The sequence below is a fragment of the Megalops cyprinoides genome, chromosome 8, assembly GCF_013368585.1.
Source record: "Megalops cyprinoides isolate fMegCyp1 chromosome 8, fMegCyp1.pri, whole genome shotgun sequence".
Taxonomy (NCBI): domain Eukaryota; kingdom Metazoa; phylum Chordata; class Actinopteri; order Elopiformes; family Megalopidae; genus Megalops; species Megalops cyprinoides.
The window spans coordinates 588,764-603,763 of record NC_050590.1 but is presented as its reverse complement, the minus strand read 5'-3'; positions in this window follow the sequence as shown (position 1 = coordinate 603,763).

Genomic DNA, 15,000 nt, shown 5'->3' with positions numbered 1-15,000 from the left:
GGGGGGAGGGGGGGCAGGCTGCAGCAGAGGATTCTGGGATATCTGGAGCCGCCGAACAGCCCTGGTTAACGAGAAAGAGAGAGAGAGAGGTTTGGTTTAGCCGGCAGCTAACAGCACAGGATTCTGGGATATCTGAGGGGGGCAGCCTGCAGCAGAGGACTCTGGGATATCTGAGGGGGGGGCGGGGGCTGCAACAGAGGATTCTGGGATATCCCTGACACCAAACAGCCCTGGTTAACGAGAAAGAGAGAGAGAGAGGTTTGGTTTAGCCGGCAGCTAACAGCACAGAGTTCTGGGATATCGTCGGTGGGGGGGGACAGGCTGCAGCAGAGGATTCTGGGATATCTGAGGGGGGGCAGCCTGCAGCAGAGAATTCTGGGATATCTCAGACACCAAACAGCCCTGGCTAACAAGAAAGAGAGAGAGGTTTGGTTTAGCCGGCAGCTAACAGCACAGAATTCTGGGATATCGTCGGTGGTGGGGGAGGGGGGGGGGGTTTTTCAGGCTGCAGCAGAGGATTCTGGGATGTCCCCGCCGCCAAACAGCCCCGGTTACCGAGAAACAGAGGCCCGCCGCACAGAATTCTGGGATACCTCAGCCACCCACCCAAAGACTCCGGCTAACGCGAAAGGCGGAGAGACGTTGCTTTTAGCCGACGCGCTACGGCGGTGCATTCTGGGATACTCCGGCCGCGGGGGAGCGCCGACCAATGGGAGAGGGAGGGGTTTGTGTTAGCAGACGCCCGTTATAGCATAGCAAGGCACGCTGGGAAGGTTTTAGCCGCGGAGAGCGCCGCCCGAGGAGAAAGGGACGGGGGGTTTCTCTGAGGCGTAATGAAACCGCGGGGTGCCATTACATCATGTTGTGTCAAACACACACACACACACACACACACTCTATACACACACACACACACTCTATACACACACACACACACACACACACACACACACACACACACACACACACACTTTATACACACACACACACACTGTCACACACACACCCATACCCGCACACACACACACTCTATACACACACACACACACACACACTCTATACACACACCCACACACACACACCCGCACACACACACACACTGTCACACACACACCCATACCCGCACACACACACACTCTATACACACACACACACACACACACACACGTGCGCACACACACGCACTCTATACACACACACACACACACACACACACGCGAAGGTCAGAGGGGCCGCGTGCCACAAACTGTGGAGGGCGTGTGCGAAGCGTGCTAACCGGGCTTAGCGGGCGCTCGTGAGAGTTTCAGCCCGACGCTGTGTGATCGGGAGGGAGAGAGAGAGAGAGAGAGGGGGAGAGAGAGAGAGAGGGAGAGAGGGAGAGAGGGAGGAGAGAGAGGGAGAGGGAGAGAGAGAGAGAGAGAGAGAGTGAGAGAGAGAGAGAGGGGGGAGAGAAAGGTGGAAGAAAGAGAAAGGGAGAGAGAGAGAAAGGGAGGAGAGAGAGGTGGAAGAAAGAAAAAGGGAGAGAGAAAGAGAGAGAGAGGGAGAGCGAGAAATGGGGAGAGAGGTAGAAGAAAGAGAGAGGGGGGGGTGGGAGAAGAAGAGAAAGGTAGAGAGAGAGAATTATTCTCAGAGAGAGGGAGAGAGAGAGAGGGAGGTGAATGGGTAGGGAGAGGGAAATAGAGAAAGAGAGAGAGAAAGAGGGGAGAGAGAGAGAGAGAGCAGGGATAGAGAGAGAGAGAGAGAGAGAGAGAGGTAGAGAGAGATAATCTCAGAGAGAGAGAGAGAAGGAGAGAGGGAGAGGAAGAAAGATAGCAAAGGGTACAAAGGGAGATAATTATTCTCAGAAAGAGAAAGACGGAGAGAGAGAGGGGGGAGAGAGAGGTGGAGAAAGAGAGAGAGGGAGGGAGAGAGAGAGAGAGAGAGGGAGAGAGAGAGAGATAAAGAAAGAAAAAATATCCTGCTCTCAGATTCTCAGAGAGAAAGAGGGAGGGACAGAGAAAGAGGGAGTGTGAGAGAGAGGGAGGGAGAGGGAGAGAGAGAGAGAGAAAGGGAGAATTATTCTCAGGGAAAGAGTGACGGGGTAAGACAGAGGGAGGGAGGGAGGGAGGGAGGGAGAGAAGAAGGGAGAGGCGAAATGAAGGAGAGAGTGTGCGGGACCCAGAAAAAGGTAGAGAGAGAATCGTTCTCAGAGAAAGAGAGAGAGAGAGAGAGGAGAAAGGGAAAGTGAATCTCAGAGAGAGATGGAGAGATAGAGACAGAAGAGATAGACAGAAAGACACGGAGAGGGTGAGAGGGAGAGAGAGAGAGAGAGAGAGAAAGGCAGAGGGAAAGAAAGAACGAAAGAAAGTAAAAAGGGAAGAGGGCTTGTTGCTTAACAACGGACCGGTATGTGCAAAAAGCACCGCTTTGCATGCAAAGTCAGAATAAAGCTGAGAGAGAAAGAAAGAGGGAGAGAGAGAGAGGGAGAGAGAGGGAGAGAGAGAGGGAGAGAGAGAGAGAGAGAGAGAGGGAGAGGGGGAGAGAGAGGGAGAGAGAGAGAGAGAGAGAGAGAGGGAGAGAGAGAGAGGGGGAGAGGGAGAGAGAGAGAGAGAGAGAGGGAGAGAGAGAGAGACAGAGAGGGAGAGAGATACAGGTATAGAGAAAGAGAGAGAGGGATATAGCGAGAAAGAGACAGAGAGAAAGAGAGAGAAACAGAGAGGGCAGGGATAGAGGGAAAGAGAGAGGGAGAGAGAGAGAGAGGGATAGAGAAAGAGAGAAAGGAAGAGAGACCCATTTGCCCTCTGTTCTGCTTCTCAAAATGTCGGCCTCCGGGTGAAGAGTCGCAGGAAGGTAGAGAAGAGAGAAAGAAAGAGAGGGAGAGAGAGAGAGAGAGACACAGAAAGGTAGAGAGAGATAATTGTTTCCAGAGAAGAGAGGGACAGAGAAAAGAGGGATAGAGAGGGAGAGGAAGGAGGAGAGAGAGAGGGAGAGAGGGAGAGAGAGGGAGGGAGAGGGAGAGAGAGAGAGAGAGAGGGAGAGGAAAGTTGTTTTGAACCGCAAGGCTGGCAAAATAGCCCGAAGCTAAACCTTTAGCCGGCTAATTTGCACAAACAAACCTCAGCCGCTAACACTAACCCGCAAGCTATGGGTTACGTTACGCTAAGTCACGTTTTGGCCCTGAAAGAATTAGCATGGAGGAGCTAATGCTAACAGCACGCCTCATTGTAAAAGAGGAGTAATAAGTTAGCCTAGCCCCCCCCTTAAATACCCCCCCCGCCCCCCCCAAGAGACCAAACGACCAACTGGTTCCTTTTTAAGTTCTCGTAAAAAAAGGCCGAAATGTTAGCGTGGGTGGTTCTGGTTCCCGGTTCGAAACGAGGGAAAATTGCTAACAACTTAGCCGAACTGGCGTCAAGGATCGCGACCCGGAGAGGCGTCAGACCCCACAACCTTCACCGCCTCGGCCGCCTGCCAGGGGGTTGGATCGATTCCTCGATTTTCCGGGCCTTAGTTCTAAAGTTTAGCAATTAAAAACATCGCGCCGTCGCCGGTTAGCGTGTTAGCATCTCGTCCGGAGCCGCTTACGCAGGTTACGTTTAGGCTTTTGTCCGTTTATGCGGCTGGAATCGAACCGGCGACCTTCTGGTTACGGAGGTACGGCTTCTGTTTCCTTGTGCTTTAAGGGGCTCTGGATGAGAGCTAATGCTAAATCCGTTCCATGCTAACTTTTCGCGCCGACGATCACGTTTTTTTCTTTTGCCGCGTCATGCCGGAATGACGTGTGTGTTACTGTGTGATGTCATGATAATGTATGGTGCTCGGCGTTAGCTTAGCCGGGTAGCGAATTAGCAGAGGGGTGTTGTGTTTTTGAAACAAGCCCGGACACGAAAACCCTCACCCCTCCCGGGACCCGCTCAGGAGGGAACACACACACACACACACACACACACACACACTCTATATACACACACACACTTTCCTCCTCCCGGATGTCCCGCTAACGCTAACAGTAAACGGCTCCCCTTTCGCAACACCACGGGTTACCTCAGGCTAACCCCTTAGCAGAAGCGCGCGTCCTAGCATCTTTGATTGACGGCCGAACCGGTTACGACCCGATCGAGCTCCGTCACGGGGTGATGTCACGCGATGCTAACTGCTACCGTCGAGCTGGAATTTCCCGCTAAGCTAACTTCCTGCTATAAAAACCGGTACGGAGGACAAATACTGATATGAGTCATGAACCCCGGGCTCGAAGTACAACGGCTGTCACGCTCGACGCAGGTGGTTGTTGGATCCGGCGTTGCGCAAATATCTTTTGGTCAGTTTTGGTCGGTGTTAGCGGTGGTGCTAATGTCGCCGGGGCAAATCTGATATTGGATCACAACATTACAGTATTAGCGTTTAGCCCCTGCTCATTACATTACATTATTAGCGTTTAGCCCCCGCTCATTACATTATATTACATTATTAGCCTTTAGCCCCTGCTCATTACATTACATTACATTATTAGCATTTAGCCCCCGCTCATTACATTAAAGTACAGTATTAGCATTTAGCCCCTACTCATTACATTACAGTACAGTATTAGCATTTAGCCCCTACTCATTACATTACATTATATTATTAGCATTTAGCCCCAACTCATTACATTATATTATTAGCATTTAGCCCTTACTCATTACATTACATTATATTATTAGCATTTAGCCCCTACTCATTACATTACAGTACAGTATTAGCATTTAGCCCCTACTCATTACATTACATGACATTATTAGCGTTTAGCCCCTACTCATTACATTACATTATATTATTAGCATTTAGCCCCTATTCATTACATTACAGTACAGTATTAGCGTTTAGCCCCTACTCATTACATTACATTATATTATTAGCATTTAGCATCTACTCATTACATTACATTATATTATTAGCATGTAGCCCCTGCTCATTACATTACATTATATTATTAGCATTTAGCATCTACTCATTACATTACATTATATTATTAGCATTTAGCCCCTGCTCATTACATTACATTATATTATTAGCATTTAGCCCCTGCTCATTACATTACATTATATTATTAGCATTTAGCCCCTACTCATTACATTACATTATATTATTAGCATGTAGCATCATCTCTTACCCAGAGCCGCTCACACAGGTTGCACTTTTACCCGTTTACACAGCTGGAGTTGAACCAGGAACCTTCGGGTTTCGAGCCTATCCCCCCCCCCGGTACCCGCTACGCTACACTGCCAGGGCTGTTTATTTAGGGCCTAGGGGACCCCCCCACACCCCCCCCTGGGGGGGTAGGAAGGGTGCAAAGGAGGGAGGGAGGGAGGGGGGGATATCAATTTTCAGAAACATAATTCATCCCCAGATGGGACCCCGTTACGTAAAGGCCGGGCGAGTTGGGAGGTTAGCTTAGCAGCGTGTGTGTGTGTGTGTGTGTGTGTGTGTGTGTGTGTGTGTGTGTGTGTGTGTGTGTGTGTGTACGCTACACCCCCACACACCCCCCCCCCCTCTCGGATTTTAGGTAGTACTCTTTGTCCCGGACAGCGGACACACCCCCCCACCCCCCCCCCCCCCCCCCCCCCCCCCCCATCCCGACACATAGCGACCGGCTCCGTAGCCCCCCTTTAGAGGAAATATGAATTAGCATAATCATATTTATACGTTATGCTCGTTTAGCGTTAGCAGACGCTCTTATTCGGCTAATAGAAGAGACAGATAGATAGATAGATAGATAGATAGATAGATAGATAGATAGAAAGACAGACAGAGAGATAGAAAGACAGACAGAGAGATAGATAGAAAGACAGATAGATAGATAGATAGATAGATAGATAATTTAGCCGAGCAACAGGCTAACAAACCCCCCCCTCCAGACCAAGCGACTGTTAGCATTCTAATATAACACTGTTACAATTAGCAGCGATAATTATCAATTAGTTTAATTACACCGATAGCTTAGCTTCGCCGGTCGCTACACGGGCGCGGTGGCGTGTCTGTTACGAGTTTTATATGAATTTAGCTTATTAATTTTTGGTTTAATATTAATATTTTTTAGGGGGGGTTTGGCTAACTTTCTCGCAACAGTCGCGCAACGGCGTCCCGTACGAGGGACGGGGGGATCTTTCAAACACCAACTTAGCACACGGTTAGGTAAAAACGTGGTTCAAAAAGCAGGCTAATTGGTGCAAAAACGTCGAGTGGATATTAAAAACTGTAAAAATAATATTTTAAAATATGATAATACGCCGAGGAACCTTCAATGGCACCTTCAGAAAGTTTGATGCACAAGCGCGTCGCCTTCGTAAGAGGAACCGCGTAGCTACGTCCGAAATGTTTATGTTTTAAATGCTAAAATTAGCCTAAATATCGACAAAAATATGAGCGCTGGGTTATGTGTTATGGAATATTAGTGTTAATATTTTTGGGATTAATGTGTAAATGTTGAGGATTAGCTCTGGGGGGGGGGAGGGAAAGAGGTGAGAGAGGGAGACTTACCTCGTTAGCCTAGCCGGGGGTTTTGGGTTCGTCTTTACGCGGAGAGAGAGGCGACGGAGGTGTCCGAAACAAAGTGTCGATCGGTGTGTGTGTGTGTGTGTGTGTGTGTGTGTGTGTGTGTGGGGAGGTGTGTGTTTGGGTAGCCTGGGGGGGTGGGTTTTTTTTTTGGGGGGGGAGGGAGGGAGGGAGCACGAAAGAAAGGAAAGAAAGAAAGAAAGAAACACACCCCCCTCCTCTTCGCCGCCGCTTCCGAAAAGTCTCCAAAAAACGGAGAGAGAGAGAGAGAGAATCGTCCTCTTGGAAGAAGGGAATCGAATAAAACGCGAAGTGGAGGAGTAGAGGAGGGAGGGAGGGGGGGGGGGGACGCGAACGCAGAGGTATCTGGGTACCCTAACCCCCCCCCCCCCCCCTTTCCAAAAAGTGTACCCCTCCACACACACACACACACACACACACACACACACACCACCGACTGTTAGCATTTTAAACACACACGAACTTAAGGAACTTACCTTGTACTGGTTGCTGAGGGGGGGGGGGGGGGGGGTGTGTAAGAGGTCCGAAATCAATGGTGGGGGGGGTGGGGGGTGATCCAGAAGGTTCCAGGTTCGAGGAGGAGGAGGGTGGGGGGGTTGTTTTAGGGGTGTATATTCCGGTGGGGTGGGGGGGTTGGGTTTGACTCACCTGGTGCCCGGAGAGGTGAGGGAGCTCCGCGGAGACGTGGCCGCGACTTAGCGAGTGGGTAGACTTAGCATGTGAGTGTGTGTGTGGACAGAGTGTGTGTGTGTGTGTGTGTGTGTAGGGGGGAGGGTCGTGTGTGTGTGTGTGGATAGAGAGAGTGTGTGTGTGTGTCTGTGTGTGTGGATAGAGAGAGAGAGTGTGTGTGTGTGTGTGTGTGTGGATAGAGAGAGTGTGTGTGTGTGTCTGTGTGTGTGGATAGAGAGAGAGTGTGTGTGTGTGTGTGTGTGGATAGAGAGAGTGTGTGTGTGTGTCTGTGTGTGTGGATAGAGAGAGTGTGTGTGTGTGTGTGGATAGAGAGAGTGTGTGTGTGTGTCTGTGTGTGTGGATAGAGAGAGAGTGTGTGTGTGGATAGAGAGAGTGTGTGTGTGTGTGTGGATAGAGAGAGTGTGTGTGTATAGAGTGTGTGTGTGTGTGTGTGTGTGTGCCTGGTTGGCAGGGCTTTGGAATCGCTCCCGAGTCACGCTGACTGCGCTGCCCGCCACTAGCTTCCTTTTTCTCTCTCTCTGTCTCTCTCTCTCTCCCTCCCTCCCTCTCTCTCTCTCTCTCCCTCTCTCTCCCTCCCTCTCTCTCTCTCTCTCTCTCTCTCTCTCTCTCTCTCTCTGACTTACCACAACCATCAAAAGCGCACCTTAGCCTAGCCTAGCCTCGCCGAAACCGTCACCTACGCGACTCGGCGCCCGATGCTAGCCGACGCTAATCGCGACTATCGCGACTCTTTAAAGTTTCACGCCGACCGGGGGGGGGGGGGGGGGGGGGGGGGCTTGCTTGCGTTATTCACCGGCTGCTGTCGCGATAATTAGCGACAGAACCCAGCAACCCCCCCGTTATTCGGTGTTGAACCATCCTGGATGCGCGTTATTATGAATAATATTAATATTCTTTATTAGAGTCGTTTTTTAGGCGTAAAGGAGTTATTATGGAGAGGGATATGGAGTTATTATTATGAATATTATTATTATTATTAGTAGTAGCAGCCCAGTAGCAGTAGCATTATTATTATTATTATCATTATTATTATTATCATTTTCCCACATCAGGGAATTGCATTTATGGCGCTATTAAATTATCAAATGCTCTCACTAATATTCGTAATATGATATTATATTATGTTGGAATAGGTATTGCAATAATAATAAGAAGAATTTTTGCACATATTATATGATATTATATTATGTTGAAATAGATATTACAATAATAATAATAATAATAATTTTGCACATATTATATTATATTATGTTGGAATAGATATTGCAATAATAATAATAATAATAATTTTGCACATATTATATTATATTATGTTGGAATAGATATTGCAATAATAATAATAATAATAATTTTGCACATATTATATTATATTATGTTGGAACAGATCTTGCAATAATAATAAGAAGAATTTTTGCACATATTATATGGTATTATATTATGTTGGAATAGATCTTGCAATAATAATAATAATAATTTTGCACATATTATGTTATATTATGCTGGAATACATATTGCAATAATAATAATTTTGCACATATTATGTTATATTATGTTGGAATACATATCGCAATAATAATAATTTTGCACATATTATGTTATATTATGTTGGAATACATATTGCAATAATAATAATTTTGCACATATTATGTTATATCATGTTGGAATACATATTGCAATAGTAATAATAATAATAATAATTTTGCACATATTATGTTATATTATGCTGGAATACATATTGCAATAATAATAATAATAATAATAATAATTTTGCAAAGGAAATCTTTATGTTATTGCAAAAAACGGTAATGAATAACAGACTTCCCCCGGCGCGAGGAATTCCCTCGAGGGGGAAAACGGGGGGGGGGGGGGCGGGGCGCAACGGGGGTTGCCCCGGCAACGCCGGCGGAGGCGCCGCGTGAGGAGAGAAAAGGGGGCGGGGGGATGCTGGGACGTGATTGGCTGGCTGCTGGTGACGTTTGTTTTTGGGGGGGAGGAAGAGCACGGCGTCTTACCTGAACCCACGACACTTATGAATATTATTATTATTATTATTATTATATAATATATTCAATTACACTATTATACATATAATGCTATAACATTATTATTATTATACTTCCATACAATTATACATATAATGCTAAAATATTATTATTATTATTATTATTATTATTATTATACTTCCATACAATTATACATATAATGCTAAAACATTATTATTATTATTATTATTATTATTATTATTATTATTATTATTATACTTCCATACAAGTATACATATAATGCTAAAACATTATTATTATTATACTTCCATACAATTATAGATATGATGCCAAAACATTATTATTATTATTATTATTATACTTCCATACAATTATACATATAATGCTAAAACATTATTATTATTATTATTATTATTATTATTATTATTATTATTATTATTATTATTATACTTCCATACAAGTATACATATAATGCTAAAACATTATTATTATTATACTTCCATACAATTATAGATATGATGCCAAAACATTATTATTATTATTATTATTATACTTCCATACAATTATACATATAATGCTAAAATATTATTATTATTATTATTATACTTCCATACAATTATACATATAATGCCAAAATATCATTATTATTATTATTATACTTCCATACAATTATACATATAATGCTAAAATATTATTATTATTATTATTATTATTATTATACTTCCATACAATTATACATATAATGCCAAAATATCATTATTATTATTATTATACTTCCATACAATTATACATATAATGCTAAAATATTATTATTATTATTATTATTATTATACTTCCATACAATTATACATATAATGCTAAAACATTATTATTATTATTATTATACTTCCATACAATTATACATATAATGCTAAAACATTATTATTATTATTATTATTATTATACTTCCATACAATTATACATATAATGCCAAAATATCATTATTATTATTATTATACTTCCATACAATTATACATATAATGCTAAAATATTATTATTATTATTATTATTATTATTATACTTCCATACAATTATACATATAATGCCAAAATATCATTATTATTATTATTATACTTCCATACAATTATACATATAATGCTAAAATATTATTATTATTATTATTATTATTATTATACTTCCATACAATTATACATATGTACATAATATACATTAATATTCTTTATTAGAGTCATTTTTTTAGGCGTAAAGGAGTGATTATGGAGAGGCATATGGAGTTATTATTATGAATATTATCATTATTATTATTAGTAGTAGTAGCCCAGTAGCAGTAGCATTATATATTATTATATTATTAGTATAATTGTTGTTATAATAGTAATTATAATAATGATAATAATTATCTTTTGATGAGTGATGTCATGGGGGAATATAATATAATATATATATAATATATATGCATTTTGAATTGAAATATGAAATATGTTTTTGGACTTGATCCCTATTATATGTGGCAAAACGTGGTAAATAATATGGATAATAATAGAAAATAATGTATAATATTATATATATGACCGGCGTTAGATAGGCGTTAGCGGTTAGCCCCCGCTCATTACATTACATTACATTATTAGCCTTTAGCCCCTGCTCATTACATTACATTACATTATTAGCGTTTAGCCCTGCTCATTACATTACATTATTAGCGTTTAGCCCCTGCTCATTACATTACATTACATTATTAGCGTTTAGCCCCTACTCATTACATTACATTACATTATTAGCATTTAGCATTAGCTCTTACCCAGAGCCGCTTACACAGGTTACAGTTTTATCCGTTTATACAGCTGGATATTTACTGAGGCCGTTCTGGGTTCAGTTCCTGGGGGGGGGGGGGGGGGGATCGGACCGGCAGCCTTCCGGTTCCGGAGCCCCTGCTCCTTATCGCTATGCTACGCTAAGACGTCTTGGATCCCTCCTGTCGGGTTATGAATAATTCAGAAGGGAACGTTCTAGCATTCGGAGAGAGCTGGGAAGAACTGCGCTAGGGCTACCGGTCCTCCGGGTTTCCCACGATGCAGCGCGGCGGGCGGCGACGGGGTCCAGTCCTCTTCGGGGGCGGACGCAAACAGGAAGAGTCTGTTTCCCCTCCGAACCGTCTGCTTCCTGTTTTTCCTGGCTGGGGGGGGGGGTGGAGATTACGCGTTTCGACCTCGAACCCTACCTACGCCGGTCGTTGAACCGGAAGGTCGCCGGTTCGATCCCCCCCCCCCACCCCCGCCCCCCTCGGGGCGAGGTTCTTAACCCAGAACGGCCTCTGTAAATATCCAGCTGTATAAACGGATAAAACCGTAACCTGTGTAAGCGGCTCTGGATAAGAGCTAATGCTACATGCTAATAATGTCATGTAATGTAATGAGTAAGAGCTAAATGTTAATAATGTAATGTAATGAGCAGGGGCTAAACGCTAATAATGTAATGTAATGTAATGAGTAGGGGCTAAACGCTAATAATGTAATGTAATGTAATGAGCAGGGGCTAAACGCTAATAATGTAATGTAATGAGTAGGGGCTAAACGCTAATAATGTAATGTAATGTAATGAGCAGGGGCTAAATGCTAATAATATAATGTAATGTAATGAGTAGAGGCTAAAGGCTAATAATGTAATGTAATGTAATGAGTAGAGGCTAAAGGCTAATAATGTAATGTAATGTAATGAGCAGGGGCTAAAGGCTAATAATGTAATGTAATGTAATGAGCAGGGGCTAAATGCTAATAATGTAATGTAATGTAATGAGCAGAGGCTAAACGCTAATAATGTAATGTAATGTAATGAGTAGCGGCTAAACGCTAATAATGTAATGTAATGTAATGAGCAGGGGCTAAACGCTAATAATGTAATGTAATGTAATGAGCAGGGGCTAAACGCTAATAATGTAATGTAATGTAATGAGCAGGGGCTAAACGCTAATAATGTAATGTAATGTAATGAGCAGGGGCTAAACGCTAATAATGTAATGTAATGTAATGAGCAGGGGCTAAAGGCTAATAATGTAATGTAATCTAATGAGCAGGGGCTAAACGCTAATAATGTAATGTAATGAGCAGGGGCTAAACGCTAATAATGTAATGTAATGAGCAGGGGCTAAACGCTAATAATGTAATGTAATGTAATGAGCAGGGGCTAAACGCTAATAATGTAATGTAATGTAATGTAATGAGCAGGGGCTAAACGCTAATAATGTAATGTAATGTAATGAGCAGGGGCTAAACGCTAAGGAGAGAGGCTAACGAAGCGGTTAAAGACTCGGGTCTGTAGTTGTTTGTTAGAAGAAGGAGCGGCTTGCTTTTCCTCCGGTTTTTTTGGCCGGTCGTCGCCCAAGCAGCGTGAGGTCAGGAATTGGGACTCGACCAGGAGTGTGTGTGTGTGTGTGTGTGTGTGTGTGTGTGTGTGTGCGCGTGTGTGTGTGTGTGTGTGTGTGTGTGTTTCTCTCGGCCTCGGAATAAAGGGCTCTTTGTTAGCGAGGCTTGAGTCATTGCAAGAAAGCTCGAGGATGTCTGGACCAAGACACGCCCGGCGTTCTCTCTGTCTCTCTCACACACACACACACACACACACACACACACACACACACACACACACACACACACACACACGCACGCGCACACACACGCACACACACACACACACACACACACACACGCACGCGCACACACACGCACACACACACACACACGCACACACACACGCACACACACGCACACGCACACACACACACACACGCACACACACACGCACACACACGGCGCGCCGACCTGTACTCACCGGTTCACTCATTAACGCGGGAGGTATTTAGCGCCTTTAGAGGTATTTGACCCGCTAGGGTAAGCTAATTAATGCCTCGTTAGCGCGTTACCCGGGTTCATAGACACCCGGAGGGGAGGGGGGGGTGGGGGGGGGTGGAATTGGGGGTCTGGTTTGCCCCGTCCCGAGGCATTCTGGGATAGGCGAGCGACTCCTCGCCTCTCTGGTTAGCTTAGCGCTTAAGGGGGACCTTATTAGGTAGCGGCGGGCTAATTAATGTGCAGGGTGAAGGTGCCATCCCATAATATCCTGCCTGCTTCTTTCAGAAGGACGGGGAAAGAACCTCTCTCCTGTCCCCTATTACCCCAAGGCATTCTGGGACAGGTGACTGACTCCTCGCTTCTCTGGTTAGCTTAGCGTGCAAGTGCTTTCTTGCTAGGTAGCGGTGTCCTAATTAATGTTTAGCGTGAGGGCGCCATCCCATAATCTCCTGACGGAGCTGTCCTTTACGCCTCGTTGGCGCTCGGTTGCCTGGCAAAACAGGAACCAATGGGGCGGAACCGAAACGCGTGGTGAGCGGGGGCCGCTATTTAGCTGAGGCGTTGACTTCGCTTCGCCCGATTGGCTCAGGTGTCAGGCTTAACCGTGTAAACGCTAACTCCGCTAATGGGGCCGGAATGCTAATTAGCTCCCATGGCTAATTAGCTGTGCAGATAAACCTCTGTCTGTAGCCCCAAACTGCCCCCTACATCGCTAACGCTACTCTCTATACCCCTAAACTGCCGCATACACGGCTAGCGCTAACTGTCTGTACCCCTAAACTGCCTTCTACACCCCTAACACTACCCCCTACACCTTAACACTGCACCCTACACCCCAATATTACACCCTACACCCTGACGCTGCGTGCTACACGCTAATGCTACCCCCCTACACCCCAAAAACTCCATCCTACACCCCAATGCTACACCCTACTCCCTAAAAACTCCTCCCTACGCCGCTAACGTTGCCTCTTACACACCCCTAACGTTACACCCTACACCCCTAACACCGCCTTCTACACGCTAACGCTATACCCTACACCCCTAACACCGGTTTGCCCCCTCCCAAGGCATTCTGGGACAGGTGACTGACTCCTCGCTTCTCTGGTTAGCTTAGCGCTGAAGTGCTTTCTTGCTAGGTAGCGGTGTCCTAATTAATGTTTAGCGCGAAGGTGGCATCCCATAATCTCCTGACGGAGCTGTCCTTCACGCCTCATTGGCGCTCGGTTGCTTGGCGAAACAGGAAAAATGAGGCCGCTAAGGTAAGCTAAGCTGAGGCGTTGACTTCGCTTCGCCCGATTGGCTCAGCCATCGGGCTTAACCGTGTAAATGCTAACTCCGCTAACACAGCCGGAGGGCTAATGAGCTCCCGTGGCTACTTAGCTATGCAGACAAACCTCTGTCTATATCCCCAAACTGCTGCATATACCGCTAACGCTAACTGTTTGTACCCCTAAACTGCCTCCTACACCACTAGCGCTAACTGTCTGTACCCCTAAACTGCCTCCTACACCGCTAGCGCTAACTGTCTGTACCCCTAAACTGCCTCCTACACCCTAACACTGCATGCTACATGCTAATGCTACCCCTTACGCCCCAGTATTCCACTCTACACCCTAAAAACTCCTCCCTACGCCCCTAACACTGCCTTCTACACCCTAACACTGCATGCTACACGCTAATGCTACCCCCCTACACCCCAATATTACACACTACGCCCTAAAAACTACCCCCTACACCCCCAACACTGCCTCCTACACCCTCACACTGCATGCTACACGCTAATGCTACCCCCCTACACCCCAATATTACACCCTACACCCTAAAAACTCCTCCCTACGCCCCCAACACTGCCTCCTACACCCTAACACTGCATGCTACATGCTAATGCTACCCCCCTACACCCCAATATTACACCCTACACCCTAAAA